The sequence below is a fragment of the Corvus hawaiiensis genome, chromosome 26 (assembly GCF_020740725.1).
Source record: "Corvus hawaiiensis isolate bCorHaw1 chromosome 26, bCorHaw1.pri.cur, whole genome shotgun sequence".
In the NCBI taxonomy this organism is placed as follows: Eukaryota; Metazoa; Chordata; class Aves; order Passeriformes; family Corvidae; genus Corvus; species Corvus hawaiiensis.
This window is the reverse complement of record NC_063238.1, coordinates 25,730,023-25,752,444: the sequence shown is the minus strand read 5'-3', so window position 1 is coordinate 25,752,444 and position 22,422 is coordinate 25,730,023. Positions and strand designations below refer to the sequence as shown.

The 22,422-nt window shown below is 36.4% G+C and overlaps 1 protein-coding gene and 1 long non-coding RNA gene across 3 annotated transcripts in view; both read right to left on the bottom strand.

Annotated features, from left to right (window-relative positions):
• Window positions 1-22,422, bottom strand: part of ZFPM2 (zinc finger protein, FOG family member 2) — a 305,906-nt gene that overhangs the window by 165,841 nt on the left and 117,643 nt on the right. The window lies entirely within an intron of this gene.
• Window positions 10,854-18,649, bottom strand: LOC125317125. The gene is made up of 3 exons (XR_007199945.1): window positions 11,839-18,649; window positions 11,677-11,728; window positions 10,854-10,891 (listed from the first exon to the last, which is right to left on the bottom strand). It is a non-coding gene; the product is annotated as an uncharacterized LOC125317125 (long non-coding RNA).

The following is a 22,422-nucleotide window of genomic DNA, read 5'->3' as shown; positions in this document are numbered from 1 at the left end:
TTTTGCAGCACTGTAAGTCTACTGTGGGATACAAAAACTGTAGTTATCTTACTAGAAAGACATGCATATATATGAGACAAATTCACACTGATTCCAAGCAGTAGTGCACTAAATTATAGTCAACCTTCAAAAGAAATTTTATCATTTGCTTTGCTATGAAAATGGCATTCTCAGGGGTCTTGGCAAAACCAGATGTTATTTAGGTTGTCCACAAGCAAAGGCAGAACTTAATTTCACTACCCAAAAGATCGGGCAGGACACTGTTAGGACAAGAAAGATAGAAGGAGAAACAGATTTGGGACTGAAAGCTGAGAAAACAGCCCTGGATTGGAGTCACCCTGGAGGGAGGGTTGCTATTCTGCTGCCACTGAGGTGGTGGAGGGCTTCTAAACATAGCAGCCTTTTTTCCTTTTCTGAAGTTATTGCCACCCACCAGCAACTCCTTCCCCCAGCCCTGATCCTTCCTGTATACATTGCACTTAAGGAGTAGAGTTAACCAAGCCTCTTAGCAATGAGGGAGGTAGACCCAATAATAGGCCACAGGTACTTATGGCTCTAACATACTGATCTCCTTTGCCTATGCTCAGAAGCAGGTCTAGATAGCAAACACCATGCAGGAGAAGCTGCCACAAGCTGCTTCACTCCTAACTCAGCTGCCTAACGTTGCCCCATCTTGACAATGCTCCCACAGGGCAGCTGTGCACTCTAGGTAAGGATGACAAATGAAAAGGCTTCTCCATTTTCTGTAACAAAAAAACTTGCTGCTCCCTACCTTTCTTTAGAGCCCTGAAAGTCAGAACCAGAGTTTCTTTATCTCTTCTACCTGCTGCTAGTACTGCAAATGGCAGAGAGTGTAGGTGCTATCCTTATCTGCAACGGTGTTGTCCTACATCAGGCAATAAAGGGAAGGAATGAATATTGTGAAAGTGAGGACAGGGAAAGCCTAGGCAAAGATTTTTGGAGAAAAAAAGACCACATAAGGTGGGGCAGGGGGGTGGGTGGGAACAGGATGGGGGCAGAAATAAATTTAAGAAACAAAGCAAGAGAGAGGAAGTCTAGGGAAAGAGCCATTTGAAGACCCAAGTTGGGTCTGATCAGGACACAAAGACAGCAAGTGGAAAAAGAGGATCATAAGATATTCAAGAAAAAGTGGGATGCAGAAAACTTGCCAGAGTGAGAGAAGAAACGTGTATCTCCAAATCTGAAACACAAGAGAAGTGCGTGAATTTCCATTTAGAATCAGAATGCAAACACTACTATTCTATTTTAGCCAAGGCATCTGTGTTATTTCAGTGCTTAATTTGTAAGCTAAACCACTAAAATAAAACATACTTGTTTTAATATCTCATTGCTCAGCTGAATCCTGGCTAAACTGAACAACTGAAGTGTGTCTACACTGCACCCAGTGATGTGATTTCACCTGACATTTGGTCAAACCCATTCTCTATATCCAAGTAGCCAGATCACCATGTGCACCATAAAACATTTTTGAGAAGAAGTTTCATTACTGGTTTACACGAGACTCCAGCTATTCCTGCAACACTGACCAGGGTATGGATACATAAAGTGCTTGAGATTTACAAATGAAATGCAGAGCTAACTACACTGATGCAAAGGTGCACTATGTCTTGCAGCACAAGCATAGTTTTCAGAGATTATAGTTTCGAAAGAAGTGACTGACACTTAAAAGTCAAAAATTCTCTATTTGTAGATGTATTTGAGATTTTTAGTGCTCTATTTGTATTCAGTTACTTACACAAAATGAATACAAAAGAAAAAAGTTACCTTCTTATAGTACCTCACACTCCTATAATCTACAAAATTTAGTAGGAATACAGGATCACATCCCAGATTAGAAAAACACAGACCTATGGTGGTGAACACAATCTGCACCAATTTGAAATGACAATGCAACTTCTGCATTTGGGGAGAACTGAAAGGGAGGGCAATTAATTGAGTAAATGTTAATAGCACACAAATTGAGTAGCTACTAAAGAAATGGATATGGCAAACTAAATAATTTTTCACCATATATGCCATCAAAATAATTTTTAAGGCTTAAGATGAACTATTACAAAAAGTACTGTTCTTTTCCCTGGAAGTCAGAAAGGAAGGAGTACTTAATGGACATGGCTGCTAGAATTTGATTAGCTTTTTAAATTTTTACACAGCTCTATGTACTTTTCCTTTATTTGGACTGCTTCACTGAACTTACAGAAATGTACTCGAAGAAAGGAAACAGAAGTAGAACGAAAAAGATATTTACTAAAGATACACTAACAATGCCAAAGGTTTTTTCACTTGCTTCAGAGTCAAGTTCCACATAATATGTGGAAATACTGTGTTTATATTAGTATCTAGTCTACACACAGAGGTAAAATAAATGCAGTCATCATGGCAAAATCCTGATCCTGCAATGAAAGAAGAAGAAAAGATCTTTTAGTTTTCAAGCCTACTAACTAATGACAATTTACCCCTCTGTTTTCTAACTCCACATCTCATACAAGAGGGAAAGAATTTTTTTTTTTTGTTTTTTCTCAATAGTTTTCCATCTTTGCATGGTTCAAGAGGTTTTTTACTGCCTGCATGTGTTGAGGTAAACCTGGAGTAGAGTACTTGCAAAAAATACAGAACAAAAAATCCTCAAAGACAACCAGTGTAGCTAAAGAGCCCTCCCTGCAGTTCTCTATGAGACGAATACTGTAAACTGTATCCTCACATGGACAGTCCATACTGGCAAACATGATTCCCAATTATATTATAACACTGCACAGACCCAGTAGGCTGAGCAGGTTCTTCATCCCAGCTACTTGTAGCTTGCACAGCTTTGCTCCCTTTCTCTCCATCACAAATACACAGGATACTGAAATGCCAGACTTGGCAAGAGCAGGCTGACGATATTACTGAAGAAGGTTTTCTTGGTAAGATCATCATCTGTTTCTGGATACTCTTGGGTATGCTCCCTTCCTCAGCAGAGGAACAGTAGCCCCTGATAAATGTCCCTTTGTGTGCAGATGCTCCCTGATATATGCAAAAACACTTCAGTCCTGAGTCTGTCTCCTTTTTCTTTACTTCATATAGCTGAAATACAACTGGAGGTTTATGGAGCATTGTATGTAAAACAATAGAAAGTGGGCACAACTGGAAATACAGCAACTCAGACTGAAGTATTTTCTGAAATAGATGCTATTCTGCATGGGAGAAAATGAAACATTTCCCCATCACCTACCAATCTTTCCCCAGGACTTTTTGGAATCCTTTTAGCTGGAAGATGCTCACATTTTATGTTTTACAGTATTATTTACACAAGTATATATGATAGTTATATAAAATAAATCATAGACATTTGTATGTTTACCCAATATTTTTTGATTTCTTTTTTACTTGGAAAAAATGAAAAATATCAATGCAGCTTGTGTTGCCAGTGAATGTAAAAAGCTGCTGAAGTTAACTTAGTATGAAGACTGCTGTATTAATATTGATGTAATTAAATATATTACATGAGCAAAAATGTTTTGAAAAGTATTCTTTTTAACTCTAAAAGCAAGGCAGTGAGATCATCTGTGACTGTATCTGCAGTGTCTTCTCAGTTTACAGTACTTATGCTTAGAATGAAGGATCTATTTTCATCTCTCATTTGTGTAACAGCAGAAAAGTTATTTGCTTTGTATCAGATATGCATACTCAGAGCTATGAAGCCACTGCTTAGACACTGATATCTGGCTAAAAGTATGTGAGCCAAACTGTCCAAATGTCTTGCAAAAGAAGCAGATGCTTTAATATGATTTTCCTATGTCCTTTCAATGTTTCCAACAGAATTCTGAGAGTACCAAGAAAAAGACAAAAATCTCAATGAAGACTCAAATTTATCAGTATTTAGTGTAACCATCCAAAAGATCTAGTTATTGTTGAGATTAGGAAAGTGAGAGGGAGACAGGGACAAAGGGAGATTGAATGCTATGCTCCACCGCATTCATGCAATATATAGTCACATCCATTATAAATACAATTTATATGAAAAGCAACACTATTATAAATAGAAATAAATGTAGTATAACTATAATGTACAATATCAAGATTCAAATTAATATTTCCTTTGCACTTGCTGAGAATGGCCTCGCATAACAGACACATGGCTCTACACTGCTCTGGCACTCATGAGTTATGTGCTTATCTACATCTTCTATGATCAAGTACCAGCAGTGACCAAGACAGCTTTTTAACACTGTGCCAGACAGGAACTGACTGCTGGGCTTGGACATGGACCAGAGTACACTTCAGTGCCTCAGCCTGGACTATCACACCGCTTTCACGTGCAGCTATATCTTAGCATAGCCGAGACTTTGAAGCCGATATAAAGTGATGCTCACTTATACGGCAGACTTGTAACTTTGAGTGAAATAAACCCTTGAACAGAGATTGAGCACAAGTCCTGTGCACTGCCTAAATCCTACTCCGAGGCTTACATAAGACTTAAGTAGAATACTGGCTTTGCGGCAGCCTTCTGTACAGGAATGATCTTGACCTTCACATGAGTAAGTCCCAGGGACATCATGTGTGTAAAGCATATCCCAAATTGCTTTGCCTTACCACCTTCCCTTCTACAAGCGCAGGCTTTGAACACCCCATTGCTGCTTGGGCAGATGTAGTGACTGGGGAGCCTGAGGAAGAGCCACGACTGGCACATGCTCTGTGGCAGTAGTATGTAGATAGATGGCCTTTCCCCTGGACAATGATCTCCTGAGACTGACTCTTCACAGCTTAGACTTCACCTCTGTAAACAATGACTGAGAACAAGTCCACATATTCCATGGCCTTACTGGAAATTTCAGCCTAAGTAAGAAACTCAGGGTCTCAGGGGAAGTCAGTGCTAGTGACAGGAACCCTAAATTTCCCTGAAAATTGCAATCGCTGCTTCTGAAAACACAATACTTAAAATAAACTCATTATTTTGAAGAAGTAGGAAAGTATTTCTGGCAAAGCATAGTCATGAAACAGGCAGTGTCAACAGTGATCAAAAGAATTATAATTCAAAATATATCTGGGCTACAGAATTATTTTGTCATTGAAGCATTAAAACTGCCCCTATACTACCATGTTTTAAAAATACTAATGTCAATTTTTAACAGCTTCTTCTTATCCTGCAGTGGTGACTTACTGTAAGAATATAAGAAGCATAGCCTACTGTTAAATATATAGAGTTAAAATGGCTAAGTACGTATGAAATTATCATATTGAAAAAGATGCAGTTTGAAATCTTTATTCCCCTGATAATAAAATCAGCACTTTACAAAATCATATGTAATAGCATAAAAATTCCCCTAAAAATATAGGCTCCTTTCTACCTCCCCATTAAAAAAAAATCACACGCATAATTGCAAAGAAAAAATTTCTATTTTAACTGTGACTATTACTTTGATGTACATAGATACTTTTCAACTTAACAGTTCCTTTTTGATAGGCACAGACAATTTGCTGTAAAAGGAGTCTTGGAGAAAGACAGTTTCATTCTACCAGTTTTTCCCCCGTATGTTTTCATCTCAATTACCAAAGTACATTAACAGGATACATAATGCATTAGCTTAAAAGGAATAGACTATCTAGACAAACAAATCCTACTTTTACATAACCAATGTTGCAGTTAGTGGTTTAAAAATCAAGCCTTTCAGCATCAAAAAAACCTTGAACTTCCATGCAGGAGCTGGGACCGCTCTTTTGCATATTCCAGTACCTCTCCATAAAAGCCAGCTTTCTACCCATCTCTTGTCCCCTGGACACTGCTTCCTTGGGCAGTTCAGCTGCCACTTGCCCTCCCCCTATTGCCCTCTGTGGCCTCAGTGTTCCTCCTCAGTACTGTGTCCTACCCAAGTTCCCAGTGACTGCCTCCAACGATGTCCAGAAGCAAATGTCAGAAAAGACATGAGCAGTAAGGGACAAATGCTGTCCTCCACACAACTGATTCATAACTTTCTGTCTGAATCTTTTTTCAAAAAACAATCTTTCCCTATTGATCACAGATCATCTGCCAGTCAAGCCTAAGCTGAGCTTAGAAACTTCCAAGTTACAGCAGACGCATTAAAGTCATAATGAAATAAAACTCCATGTTCATAAACTTCATACTGACTTAAAGTGAATAAACATGAAGCATTGAAGGAAATAATATTATACTTGGAGGAAAAAATTCATACTATACTCTATACAAGTTTTACATTTTTTCATACTTTTTGTAAGCATTTATAAGTGTGTTAGAATTCTAAATCAATAAGATAATTTCATACAAAAAAAATATATTTATGGCTGGGTTGTAACATTAGCACCTTAACTTACCCATATGTGAGAATATATGTATAAATAAACCCACACAGCTTACAAAGTCTTCCACTGTGCCAAATATAGCCATGATATGTTTTGGTACTTTGGTACTTTCTATATGCTTGTGCTGTCTTCTCCTCCTGACAACCAATAAAAAATACTGGAAATTACTTTCTTAAATGAGAGAGAGATATTCAAAAGCCAGTACCTAAGAAACTCCTATAAACAAGTAGTTCAAGCCTTTGCGAGTACTTTCTCATGCATATCATAATAACAGTTCCAAGAAACTATCAAATAAAGAAGATGCACAGACTTTTAGAGAAGGCCACTCTTGCGGCAAACATTTTAGTTATAATCTTTGAAAGATGTGGGCTTGGTAAATTGGATCTAAGCCTACCTCCTATGGGACATCCAATATCACTCATAATCTCTGTAACTCTGGAAGTAATAATAATTCCTTTCTCTCACCTTTTAATGACCTGTCTTTTTAAAAAGCATGCAATCCAGAGTGGGGACTGTAACTGTGTTTGCATGTATAGGCATACATATAAAAAATGTAAAACAGATACACAGATATACATGACAGATAAGATAGATAGATCTGTATATACACACACATTTTTTATTTATCTATAAAGTATAGTATCTAGGACAAAAGGATCTGTGTCAGTAGAAACCAACAGCTTCTACATGATACTGTAATGCATGCAGCAAAAAAAATAACATATCTTGGCATTCTGAAAGGAATGCCCTTTTCAAATATTCTGCATCTTTTTTGTCTCTCACAAGTAGCCTTGCAAGGGGGGGTTGATTATGTTTCTGATATGTACTCCATATCACCTTTTGGAATAGTTAAACAAAGCTCAGACCCTGTACTCTCTGAATAACAGGAAAAGACAACCAGAGAGAAAGACACAGAGGACTGGTTTCAAATACAGTATTTGAGGTCTTTGCTTTAATTTGATTTTGGAATTTATCTAAATTCAAACATTACATGGTTTTACTCCTGAAATTATTAAAATCAAAAAAAAATAGGCAGGTGAGAAAATACTTATTTATATATTGCTTATTATCTCCTAGATACACTCAAAAAATAGCAAACCCTTTGAAATGCTGAGTTCAGTTGTTCCGAAATATAGGTAACACAAGAAAGCAAACCATTCACTCCCTTCTTACCTGCCACCAGCACACAGAGAACACATTTTCTAATTTATTGTCATCTTCCTAGAAATACTTACACCAATTAAAATAATCTCAATTTGAGTGGCAGCTGACTCTTCAGTGCCATTCCAGGACAAATGTGTCATCTGTTTTTACATTCTTGGATCCAAGGAGTTTTATAATCATGCATCAGTCTTTGACTTTTTCCACAATCACCCATTTACACAACTCCTGACAACTAAACACTGGCACTGTATGCAATACAATTGCTGTTCCTCCTTGTTATGCACAAATGAAATAAAACCTCCAACAGCAAATCAATGCCTACACTTTTTAATGAGTATAATTATGGTAGGAAGAAGGCAAATCAATGTGAAGACTGCGAGCAGACGCTTTGGGTTTGTCAGTCCTTTCCACTGGCTGTTTTCATTTTGCACATTCATAGAGAACTTAGAAGAAAATAATTCTGTTTGAAAGCTACAACACAGACCTCACAACTACCATTTCAACAGTACACCTCAGTATCCAGAAACCTTTAAGTATTCTCATGGAGAAACAGAAGCATCACATCTCACCTGTCCTACACCACGAGAGCTTGGTATAAATAGTGTAGAATTTAAAAGCACTACACAATAAAGATACCAGTGTCTGACAAAACCATTATTTCACTGAGAGGTATGATACTTCCCTCTGAAAGGCAATAAAAAGTAAATTCTACACTGCACTGTACATAAAGAACAGTTAAAATGAAAAATTTGTTGTATGACAACCCATGTTGTTAACAATATAGGCAGATCAAGATAAGTGGGTGGATTTGGATCATCATCAGAAGACACAAGGCCATATTTGCCAGTCTATTATGTCATGTTTCTTGAATTCATGATCCTAGGAGTGCAATAACTTTTTATGACATGATGGAGAAGTTACATTTTATACATGCTCCAAATACCCAGGCAAGATAAATGAATTAAACTCAGAAAGCATATTGTATTTTTTAAATGTTACTGGGCAATATAGCATATGGATAATTCTGAAGTCTAAAGCATATAAATCATCAGAAAATAGCACTGAAAAGTAAACTGTGATTGCCAGACAATTTACATCAAACTAATCCCTGCCTTTGTAAACCAAAACAGTAGGAAAATGTGAGAAATATGACAATGATGGTAAAGAGATTTTTTATTACGTCAATGGGGAGCACAGCACCAAAATCACACACAATATTTCTGGAACTGATGATAGACTTGAAATCCTATCCTCTTCCAAAAATGGCTCAACCCATTTAGAGGGCTATACCATTTTAGAAGCAATGGTCATTTACATTTCCCTCCAATCATTCCTACTCAAAACACAGGTAGATTTAAAAAAAAAATTGCAAAGAATAATTTTAAGAGAAAATGATGGTAAAGTTGTTAGAAGATGCCTCAATTAAAAAAAAAAAAAACTTTTATGATTTGACCAACTATTATTTTCTTTGATGCAATTGCATTTATCTTTAGTCATTGAAAACATATACAATATTGCACATCCAAGCCTATGCTTTAACAATATGCTAATTATACAGTTCAGATGATCTGGAAAGAAATCCATTTTGCACTGATGATATAAGGGAGTGACAGTACAATTTACATTAAGAAATGTTTTCTCATTTTTCTCAAAAATTGGTTTGCACTCAGCCGGAGAAATCTAAATTCGACCAACAGGCATCCCTCCCTGCTTCTCCATGGTTACAAAATAACATGACAATCTCAATGACGGAAAAGATGCACAGAAGAATGGGTTACAAAAACTCCTCCGGACACAGGTACACAGGCAGTCAATGTTTTCTTTTGTAATCTGATTAAACAGACGATTATTGTATAGAACAATATTTCAATGCTAGTAGCAGACAATTCTCAGCGACATTACTTCAAACATTTTGAATTAGGTCTTCCAAACTGTCTAAATTAGCCCCCAGGGCAGCTGGCCAGTCCACATTCCTGACTTTATGGGAAGAATTCTAACTGGAGAGGCTAACATAAAGGTTCCCCTTTTGCCTAGAGCTTTGTTCACACATCTCTCTTCACTCCAAGTTTAACAGTACTGTACTATGGTGTACTTTTGGCACACATTTTCCTGCGACTTTAATACCAACCTTTATAGGCAGAGCTTGAAAGAGAATGATTAGTTCATTGTGATTTTCATTTTAGTGTTCAAGGGTTACAGACTGCATCGACTGGGAGATGGCACAGTGAGAATCCTGATTCCTGGCACAGTGCTCGTCATCAGCCACAGACATCTAAGCACATGGAATTGGAGGGCTAAAAACAGTCTTGATTTATTCATTTGATTCAGAGCTATCTTGCCAGATATATTATGAAAAAATCCATACCCATAATTTATCCTGAGACTGATACATTTCATTACACTGAGGATTCATGGGGAAATAAAAAAAAAGAGTTTCACAAGTTTTTGGGACCACGTAGCTTTACGGATACAGCTGCACCAATGCTGGAATCTAGTCACATTTTATGTAATATTAAAACTATACCAATGCATGACAAGGATAAACTAATGCAGTGTAATGATGTGCCATAGAGAAGACTAATTATTTTCTTAGAGACAGAGCCTAAAATAGTCTGGCACTCAGAAGTGCAGATCCAGAATTTTTCAAGATTATCAGCAACAGTGGACAGAACAACAGAGAAAAGATCAACAAGGATGGGTAATTCGAGAAAATGATTACAGACTATCACACCAACGACTTTTTATTTAATAAAGGATGTTTATTTAAATAGTTTAGAATCAAACTACAAAATATTTCCATCAGACAAAGCCGGGCATTTTAGAACATTTCTTCAGGCAACCATTTCTTCCTTAGAACACCGTCTTCAGGTAACCATTTCCTGGCTTTTATTTGTATTATAAATGTATTTGTCACAGGGAGGAATAGAACTTGAACACCAAATTAAAACCAGTGTTATTAGAAAACAATAAGTGCGAAGACAGAAGCATGTAAGCCCAAGGATAAAAGAAATCCATCATAATATAATTCCACAAAATAAAGATGAAGTTAATCTGAAACCTATGAAAATTAATATCAAGATTTTAATTGACCTCAGCAGGTTTCATCTAGGTCCTGCATGTTCAACATGATGTTTTGGTGTAATTTTGTACTCTTTCTAAAGAATATTCACCCCATCACCAGTTCACCCCCCTCTCAGCAGTTTTATGCATTTCCACTGAAAAGTGAAGTGTCTGAAATTACTCTCTGCAGTTACTTCCTTTTTTGCACAAACATTTTCAAAGGCATTCTTGAATATGCAAAAGCAAGTTTTTACAGCTACTGTTTTTCTTTTTAAAAAAAAGAAAGCCATGACAAATGTGCAACTCTGCAGTGATTTTCTCCGGAATATGTTAGGGTGATAAATTGTGGACTCTGAAAAAAAAACATAGAGGAAATCAATGGCAATTTCAAACACACATAAAAATTCACTACACGAAAACATTTCAACCTTACAAAAATAAAATTCTCAAAACTACATTTTGATTTTCATATCACTGAAATTACTTTATAACTACAAAATGTTTGTCCAAATTAGGATACTATTGTTGCTTTTTAAATAAAATTTTCTGGAGGAAAGTGCTTGTGTTTTTTGTGCAGAAAAAGTGGTTGGTTTGTTTTCATTTTCTCCAGGAGTTCAGGATGCCAACAGCTTAACAGCTACTGACAGCTTAACAGCTCTTTCATTCTTGCTCCATTCCACAAAACCTGAAAGCCACCCTCTAGAAAACAGTGAATTTGATCAGTATTTCAACCAAAACATGTCACTGTTTCAGGCTTCATAGGCAGAAAAACAGTATGATAAATTAGACTCAGTTTATCATGTCCCTGTTCACTTTCCTGGCACTATCTGCTTGAAGCTAAGAGAAGTCATAATCTTCCAGCTGCTGTATCATACTCCTTTTAATGATACGAAAACATGTATAAGATGAGGGTAACTCCCCATAGTTGCCCTTGTCCCCTTGTTCCACTCTTTTGTTTTGTTTTGTTTTGTTTTTACAGAAGAGAATCATAAAATGTTTGCAGGAGTAGAATACGTAATTTTCTTTAAATCTCCATTTATACTAAAGTCCAACGTTAAAGATGATGGGAATTCTAGAAACAGCACAAACATTTGAAGCGCCCCTGTCACAGCCATTGCCTGGTGATTCATCACATACCTGAAAGCCTCCAGCCTGCTTCTGAAGGCGTGGCTCTTCTCTTGCACCAGGTCTGTGAAAGAGAAGGGAAAAAGATGAATTCCCGTCCATTAGAAGGCCACATCATCTGCATTCAACCCCACAATGCCAACACTGTGCATAGACATATAGACAAATGATTACCTGATTCATGTTGTCCAGTTCCAGAAATGCAGGCTGCAGCTGCTGTGAATTTTCTACCTAATATCTCTCCTTTTAGCATTTCTGCTGCACTACTGGCATCCCCCAACAGAGGAGTATCTGATGTGTTCCTTCAAGTGAAATTCCCATTTGGCCTTTTATCTCATGACTGTTGGACTCTGTACAAGTAATAATATAAAATATCTCTCACCTGCAAACGATTTACAATAACATAATCAATAATGTATTTCCTGTGATCCACTCTACCGTGCAAGAAAGTAGCATTCAATGTGTGGAAATATTTTAAAAGAAGAAATGACAACAAATTCCAGTCATCACGGTTTTTATGATTGCTTTCTCTCCTTCCACATATGTTTACTCTCACAGCATTTACATCAAGACCATCCAGAAGTTCATTTAGTCACCTACCAAAAGGCATTGCTAATAACAGAATATTTTCTAGGGTTCTGCCCAAGGGCTCTGGGGTTTAAACTGCTGTGTTGGCCTTTGCTTACGAATGGAGAAATGTTGCTACCAATTATTTTATCTCACCCACCCTGCATGCCTCTTGTACATAATGATATTTTTGAGGCTTTAAATCTCTTTGCTAAAGGCACTAAATGCAGATGTGTGCTGGGCTTGAGGCTTATAACTTGTAGAAGGGAATACAAAGGCTGACTAAATGAACACTGGTCAAAGGATTGAGTCAAATCCCTCTGAATTCACAATCTAAAGCACACTAATGGACAGAAGTTAAATGTATGGAACTTGTTAACCCACAATAGCACGTTCACATATCCGAACCCTAAACCATAATTTTTCCATACTAAGTGATTTTCATTCTCCTGTGCTGCACATATTAATTAGAGAAAATAATTATGTTGTAAATTAGCTTATCTCCTTGAAAGACAATTGGGAGAAGATGGGCCAGAAGTGGGGAAAGGAGAAGGGTTATGTGGGCTATTTACCCCTGCCCCTGCTTCATATTTTGAATTATATATGAATAAAAGTGTAGGAGGAAAAAAAAAGGAGCAAGTCATTGGGGGTCCCAGTAACCTTTTGCCTCTTCTTCCCTGGGAGCACGTGGGTGGGTGGACAAGAGTGTGTGCACACAGGCAATACAGGAGTAAAAACTGCATGTGTCTCCACTCCCTTCAGTGATTCCTTATCTTTTTACCTTGTCTAATGTTTTGTGTTCTATCAACGTAACACACCTCTGGTTATCAAACCTCCTTAGTGTTACAAGGACAAAACTTTCCTTTACACAATAAACCAAAAAGTTCATTCCACCTACACAGAGCATCAATCCTTTTTCACAAGGATCTTTTGGTTTTCTTCTCCCCTCTCATTCATCTTAAGTCTCACTTCCTCAGACCTTTCTCTTTCCGCAGTAACAGAAAACCCGAAAATTAAGCATTATTGTAATTACCAAAACAGTACCATGGACCCCGCATTCAGGACATCAACATACTGCATACTGCATGGAAATCCAATAGAAATTCTTTTTCTGATCTTATTTTTGTTCCTTTCATCCAATGTATTATAATTTCATGCTGTAATATGTAGGTAAAATGGAATTTGGCAATCATGACCACTTGACAGCAAATAGATCCAAACATTCTAATAAAACTGTATTCAGCTCAAGTAGCAACAAACATCATGACTGGCTCATCTCAAAATCAAATAAAAAATCCATGTTTAACTTCTCAACATATGCTTTCAAAGTTCTCTAGGTAGATTATTTTATGTTTTTCTTAAGTTCATCTTCCCTTTTACAGTTATCCTTTCTCTTTATTTTTGCATGACTTTTGTCTCAAAGACGTTTGCAATTCCTTCCAACTTTTTCATTTATATGCACTTCACCCCAGCCTTCCAGATGTCCTTCAGTTCTGGAAATACCCACCTTGCTTGTCAGTAACGCTCTTAATAAATTGTAATTTAGACAATGTTATGTATATACAGCACCAGACCACATTTTGACTGTCTGGCATCATTCATGTCTAAGCATTTAAACTGGATTTATAAAGAATAAAACTTTGTGCACCCATTTAACAATATTTCACTATAGATCTAAAGATTCTAGGCAACATTCTAAACAAGTAACTTTCTATATTTGTTAATATTCACTCATTAATTTTATAGTGCTCTCAGAAAAAAATTATTTTCCCTTGTAAGATTTGTCATCTTCCTTCCTTTCATCTCTTCATCATAAAAATGTCCTTTATATAGTGTGTAGCCATTGTACACTTTTTATAGACTACTGAAAACAAATAATTTAAGCGCTAAACCAAATAATTTTTGTAAAACAACAAAGAAGCTATTAAAAACCTTCATATGAAAAGCAAGAAGTGTTTTTTTTATAAAGAGCTCATATTTTTCATATTCTTGGGACAAACAGTAAAGTAAATTCTACTTTTAAGTTGCCATTTTGTGATGGACCCCCAAACAGTCTTCAAAAAATTAGTACAAGGATTCCTACAGCTCACATTTCCAAATGGATATTGTTCCCAGCTATCCTGGTAAGAATATGTGGTAGACTGACTAGATCCAGGTCAGACTGCCCCACTGATTACTCTTTTTTTTTTGTATCTCAACCAAATGGAACAAGTAACATCATCAAACACAATCAAGCAAAATACTGATCAACTACATCTACTCTGTGTAAGCCTATCTGTTAATGCAAATGTGCAAAAGTACCTCTCACCTCATGGTGATATCTGCTTTTCTCTTCTCATTTAGCTATGCACAGGTATGCTAAGCCACTGTTATTCTGATATCCTGTCTATTGTATTACAAATTTGGGGTTGTCTGCCAAAGCCTCAAACCATGTTTAATGCCACTGAGCTGTCACAAGTGTGACAGTTACTTAGATTTAGTCCCCGTTTCAATTCTGGTTACAGGAACCAAAGATACTCAAGAAACTGCTTTTTAATCAGGAAATATACCACACTGAGAGTATGGGGCTGCTACACCTACCTCAGTCTCTGAATTTTAATGCTAAAGTTTTCCCATTTTGCTGCTTACAACATGCCTTCAGAAAGCACAATGAATGCTTTTGCATTTCAGACTCGCATTTTTACTCTTCCAGAATGTGATTATTTTGGATTCTTGCCTCATTTCCCAGCACCTCACACTACCTAGACTGGAGATGGCAATCAAATTTTGAAACTGTAGTATCTAAATTACTTTGCCCAATTTGCAGCAAGTTTAAATTGATTTAAAGACTTTTAAAAATTATTTTCAAGGCAAAAATGACGTAGATTTTTGTGTCATACTGTAGCACTGTCAGTAAATCAGAGCAGTTAGGGCCAGCCTCTTGTCTTCATCAGTTACCTTTCTTTAACTTAGCATAATGCCATGTGTACAAAATTCCTAGCTGATCTCAGCACACATTTATAGGTTAATATATAAACCATGCATTTATTGATTAATATGAGAACACACTGCCCCACTGGCCCTTGTCCTTCGACACAAAGATTATTTGTGCAAAGGGATGGGGGATTTCTTGGGTACGCTGAATGTTTTCACTGACCATTCCAATGCAAATAAAAGCTCAATTACTATGTAATCTCACTGTTTCAACATCAAATTTTGAACCAAGAGCTATTCTTGAATCACAATGTTAATAAAGGTGCAGTTTTCATAAAAATATCCTTCACAGTTTCGAAATAGCAACAGATGGTTGTGTCACCTCTTGAAAAATATGGAAATAATGTCATGCATCTCAAAAACAGTCCATCCATGAGCCTGTGTTTCAAAAGACTATGATTAAAGACAATGTATCTTCCAATAGATTACTATGTGAGTATGAAAGAGAAGTATGTAATATCAACTGAACTTTCACTTATCCCCAATTTCACACCCAGTCATCATCTATATCATAAAATATTCATATCCCTGTATTGTTCCAATTTTAATTTCTTCCAAATGATGATCCACTCAGTAGTAAACTCTTCTCTGAAATGTAAGAGAAGTCATAATTGGTTGAAACAGAACATTTGCATGCCAGGCACAGAACATAGCTACACATACATAGGATTTTATCCCCATCATCATTTGGTTTTGGGGTAGTTGCACAGTACTAATGTGTGGGCTTTTTACTCATTATTAGAAGCCTGTTGTTGAAGGAGGCAGCCCTGAGTCCTGCAAGGAATGTCACATATTCTCTAGACATCTCTGGAGATTAATTCTGACAACATTGTAACTGAGCAGGATCCATTGTAAGGAGTCAATCATTATATTAGCATTAGAGCTGTTCTTCAACATTTGCTCTGTTCAAAAAACCAAAATATCTTTGTGCATGCAGTCTTGACTCAAGGCTACCCTCCACATGCATACTAAACTTTATTTTCTCTTAGATGTGTTTCCATTTTGTGATTTACCTCTGCATTTTAGCAATAGTATTTACATTTGTTAACATTTCAGTTACTTATACTTATAAACCATGCTGCAGTTCTGTAATATTCTTTGATAGATCCATGTTAAAAATGGATGTGGGCAAAATATTGAGTGAAAGCTGCATGGTTAAACTTCCACTATAGGAATCTGGTTCACAAAGCTTCACATTTCACTACTGATTTTTTAGTATTGTTATACTAACACCTGTCAAAATGTAAAGGGAATTCCACTTTGGATTTACACACTTTATGATGTCTGCCATTACAGTCATGGAAACAGAACAGTCCCCTGTGGTAACAGTTTTCCATAGTTTTGGAAGTGATTGTACACCAATTTCTGCCAATGAAATACAGTCTACTACCATACTGCTCCTCTGTATTAGACAAAGGCGTAACTTATCCAAAACCCACTGATGTCACTTCCCATTTACTTCAGCTGGCTTTGAACAGGCATTTAGGAAGCAGCCCCCAAACAGCACAGCTGCGTTTGCACGGTCATTCCCAGCAGAGGGAATGGAACAACACCCTGACAAAGCACAGAGATGTGCCTTGGGCACAGGGCAAATCAAAACTTCAGTGGAGTAGAACACACAGACCGGAACCTCTGTAAACTGGAAGTGCCAAATAAAGATATTTGTTTGGTGGAACAAAAAATGCCATCTCTTGTCTCAAACAGCAATCTGTACTAACTGGAAGTAAGTTACCACTCAGGAGAAGTGCAACTGTTTTGCAGTGCTTTTGGTCTTCAGCAATTAGTCACCTTCATTTTTAAGTTGCTGCATTTAAAACACATCTTCAAGAACAAATGTGATCAGCATAAAAAGACATGACAACAGAAAATGTCATGCTGTCTTTGGCCAAGATAGAAAAAGAGCCTGCACGGTATTGTATGGTAGTCAGTAGCTAATGTATAAGCTCCTTAAAAGCAAATTTGCTTCACTGTTAAAAGTGATTTCAGCAACCTTAGTGCTTCTCCTGAAGTATAAGCATGGAGAAAAGAAGAAATAAAAGACACCTTTTGATGAGAGGTTATGTAGTCTCTACAATTGAGTAAATTTAGTTGCTGTTGCAGCAGAGGAATGTGATAGGAAATTTTACAGTTGAAGGAGAAATGTCACAGTATTTTGATAAGAGAGCGATGAACTTTTTTTCCCTTGTGCCATTATCAAGGCGAAGTGAACAAAATACATCATTTATAACCCACTGCTCTACCATTATCTCCTGGTGAGACACTTGTTTTAAAACACACAAGGACCTTTTTTCTCCAAGACTAAAGCTCTCTGTGAGGCGCAGTCTTCCTTTATAACCATGAAAGAAAGTTGACACTTGTGTGGGCCAAAGTTTCCAGGCAACCACACAAGGGCACTTATACACCCTCCAGGTCACCCCTCGTTCTGAAGTACAGAGGAAGCATATGAACAGTGTATGTCCCTTTGATCACAGATACCATCTAAAACTGATGTGGAGAGAAAATCCTGCACTTTGGAAGAAAAGCACTACAGTCACCTCAAAGCTTTTTCTTACCTAATATACACAGAAAGTAAAGGTTAGCATGGTGGTGCAGAACTGCTAAAACATTTTTCCCTTACTAGCTACAAAGCGCCACTGACTCTCTCCTGATGTTTATAGTACTCTTGCCTGTGTATTCTTGCTCCCTGGTTTTGGTTTGGTTTTGGTTGGTTTTTTTGTTTGTTCTGTTTTGTGGGGTTTTGTTTGGTTCTGCTTTTTTGTTGTGGGTTTTTTGTTTTTTTTTTTTAATATTAACCTCTAAAACAACAGCTCAGCTGATTTACTGCTCATTCGGCAAACCTATGCTCAAGCAGGCAATCGTGTATGAGCACCAGGGCAGTGTACTTAGTAGAGGGAACTTCCAGCAGTATTTACAGACAAAATACCACAACACTTCCATATCAATATATTGAAAATAAAAAAAATTACCCTTTTATTTTATGTTGAATAAGGGAGAAAATATTTGTAGTAAAAGTCTGGTGGTAATTAGTATAACCAATGTCTGTTTAGTAGAACTAAATGTCTGTTTTAGTAGAATTAAAGGTACATGAGACTAAGTTAACTACATCAAAAGATATGGGAGAAGATATCAGGCTACAATATTCTCAAGAACCCCCTCATTAGTACTCACATATTTTATTTGTCCTGTAGTACAAAAGTTAGATTCAGACATAAGCAGTCAATTTAACTTATTTCATGAAAACAAGTAAAAAGCTTGTTTCCAGAAATGACAGATGCATTTACCGGAGCCCTCAGGTTACTCTGCTACTCCTACATACAATGTGTTTCACAGCTCAAATGGTTTGTTTTGACTGTTAACATTAGTGCATTTGCTGAGTCAATGAGGAAGAAGACACATTATGTGAACAAGAACTCTAAAAGGAAAATAAAATGAAAAGTTAGTAATTTACATTGAAATGTACCATATTTAGTTCTAACAAAAAATAATGGAAACCTTCTGACAAGCCTAATTATAATAAAACTGACTGCTTCAAGGTAGTTTTTAGATGCACAAACACAGAATATAAGTTTATGTAAATACTTATCAAAATACTGGAGCAGATAACAGAACCTGAATGAATTGTTACCTTAAGTTTCAGTTGCAATGTAAAAAGTGAAAACAAAAAAACTACAGATTTTGAACTATTTATCAAAGTTTTCATCTGGAGACAGATTGCCACAAAAAAAACCTGTACAAAAAACCAAATTAAATTAAAACAGACTGCTTCCTTCTATTTTCTTATTTCTTACTACTTTCTACTTAAATTAACAAGGACAGCCACGGTTCTTCAAGTTTTTCCTTGTTTTCCCATTGTTTTGGAAACTTCCAAAAATCATTGAGATAAAATTTCAACCAGACCACTGCCTGGTAATGAATGCAAAATCTCAGATCATAAATAAATTATGAAATTTAAGAAAAAAAGTAGTAAGGTGGACATAGTAAGCCATTAAAATACAAACATTTTCATTCCCCACTGCACAGAAAAGTTTAAAAATATTAATGTTAAAAGTAAGATATTTGAAATGTTTTGCTGAATTACATAGCATTTCTTCTTATGTTGCAGAAACACTGGCAGACTCATTCAAACTGACAGATGCTTGCAGCAAGAAAGAATATTTAGAAGTTAAGCCATTCAGGACTCTGAATGAATTTAGCAATATATTCTTTCAAAGCTTTACTGTAAGACCTATGATTTAATTGTCACACTCCAAAGCTGGTGGGCAGGTCACTCTATTACACAGCTCTTATATTTAACTTCGGTGGAGAGGGGTTGGTCTAAGACTAACAGAGTCTCTCAAAACAGGATGATAAGTAAATTTCACAGTTATCACAAAATAACATATGATATTAGGTGGTAGCGACATGATAACTCCACTGGAAACAATGGTAATTACATAGTAAATCGTGTCAATGATACTGCATTATCTCCTAACTGTTCAATTAACTCATGTCACCACTGCATACTATGTTTAGAAAGTTGCTGATGCAATATTTCCGAATCATAATTGCAAAGATAGTTGAAGAAGATAGTACCCTATAATTTCAGAAAGTTTCTAGTATTACTTGGTAAAACTATTTCTGTTATGAAAAACAAACAAACATTGAGGTGAAAAATGACACCTAAAAACCTGGAAGATATCTTAAATGGAAAGAGCTACTGTCATCAAAGAAATTATTTTTTCATCTTTTATGCAGGGAAGGAGATATTACTTCATAAAACAAATTCCAATTGTTATTCATTCACCTAAATAAAAGGTAAGAGCTCCCAGCCATCATTGAAACAATTACAAATTTAATCCCTGAAAAAAAGTAACTTTTCCTGTGCTGGGCAGATAATCTGATAAATGTCAATTATATTAGGGGATTATGCTTAAATTATAAAATATCACAACTATGGGGGAAAAAACGTAGCTTTTTAACTCCCTCAAGATGCTGCAGTTTCACCAAGGACACAATTGGCCTCTCCTTTTCACCCATAAAAATCAAAACTCCAATGAGGTGAAGTCCAGTCAGACATAAAATGGAATAAAATGCTGCTAGGAAACACACAAGGCTATTTACCTTGTTATTGTCTTTTAATATTCAAGACTGAAGGATAGGATTGTTCTCTTTGAATGGTGTCACGTTCTGTTTGTCCCTACACCACAGATTTGTAGCTCAAAATGTTCATTCTTAAGCAATATTTTTGTGAGTACAGAATTAAATCATCAACTGGTACAAATCAGAGTTATATCTAGATCAAAGCCAAGGCAGATGGAAGGTGTTATGCTGATTTACATCATCTTAAATTTTGCTTTGCCATAGTCCTTTCTGTGAAAGAAAGGGCCGATATCTGTGAGCCAATCCTTAAATACCAACCAATGTAAAGTTTTAAAAACCTCTCTGTGGATGTTTTGGGACAGAGATACCTATGAGACATGAATATTTTTGAAAATGTCCCAAAGTATCTTCATGAGAAGAGCTGTAGCACTTAGAAGTTTTTGACTGCACAGCATTTATCTGTAACAGAAATACTGCTGAAGCCTAAAGTTGCTTTTGTTGTATTTTTCAATTTTCATTTGTGACAATGCTATTTCATACAGCTTGTTTGGATTTAGAGCACCTCTTTCAAGGCCAGCTTCACCTACTTTTTCATTTCTGCTCATACCAATTTTGTTGTTATAAGAACACAAAGGAACCTGCACTATTTTAGTGCATGACTTGCTTCCAGCAAATCAACCCACATACTTCCAATTTATTATGCATGAGAGATGTGTAAAACTATAGAGATTTGGGGCTCTGGAGGACAAAATAATCAAAATATGTAAGCATTGTATCTAAATCACAACAGAAGTTAAACTCTAATTTCAACATATGGACTCCATAATGAATTCAAAAATACCAAGACTTTAAAGCTATCAGACCCCATTCTGGACTTGTCCTTGGCTGTCCTAAGAATTTATGGCGTAACTGTTGTCCATAGGGGTCAACCTGTGCTACAGAGGCACAACGTGCAGTTCAAGCAATGCTTCCCCTCCTCCTTCCCAGCATCCTTCTTCTTCCCTCAGTCCCTGGATTGAGATGCTACTCATCCCCTTGGCATGGCCCTGCCCAACTGCTTCTTCGGAAGTTACGGGTGTCACATTGCAAACCAAATTATTGGCAAATAAGGCAATAAAACAAAACCCACAAAGTTCAAACTTTGCCCAAACCTCTTCCAAAACAGGGATACGAATAAGGTAAGGTAAAAATTCCTCAGCACTCAATCTGTTTTGTGATAATTAACCATTTGAATTTATTCCATCTCTGATCCTACATCCATCAAGTCACAGGATAAGAGTATAAGTACAAAAGCAAGAGAAAGAGACATCAGCAAGAGTAAACACATCAGACTAAAACAAACCCAAAAAATCCCCTCCCCAAACTCTAAATAGTTCAATAGGTTACAGTAAAAAAATTTGCACATAAAAAAATAAAAAAGAAAACAGTTGCATTTTCAATTTTTAACAGGAAAACAGTTCAGTGGGAGGAGTCCACACTGTTTAAAATTGGGTGACTTTGGAGGCTTTTTTACAATACTATTATTTTTATCGTTATTTATAGCACATTTTTATTTCTCAACTTGGCAAAAATCTGCCAATATAAACACGAGACATGAGTTCAACTTTCTGAAAGTTGTCTGAATTATAAAACCACAAATCAAACAATCCTAATGTAGTTTGCTGTTGCCAATATCTGCCTACTAGTGTAACAGATAGTAATGAAGTTGAAATTAAAAATAAGGTTGCTTTGGTTGTCTGGGTTTTTTGTTTCTTCTTTTTTGCTGTCTGAGTTTTTGGGATTTTTATTATTATTTTTCTTTTTTTGCTTTACCATCTTCCAGCATGCTCCACAGAACTTTTGAGAAACAAGACATTTCTTTTGAATCAGATATCCATTATCAATTTGGACAGAGACCGTCTGAACCAGTATTATCTGCAAATGATTTATGAGGGCAGGTATTTCTCTACCTGAACATTTTAGCGAAACCATAAATATCACTAGCAACAGAGATTCAAAGAAAAACCCTTGAAAAATATTTTATATGGGAAGTTAGATCCATCTGATGAAAAAGTGAATTCCCTATTTCTGTGCTTTTAAAGAACTTGCATGTTAGCCAGGTCTATCGTTCTTTCTTGGTGATATTTTCAACATACTTAC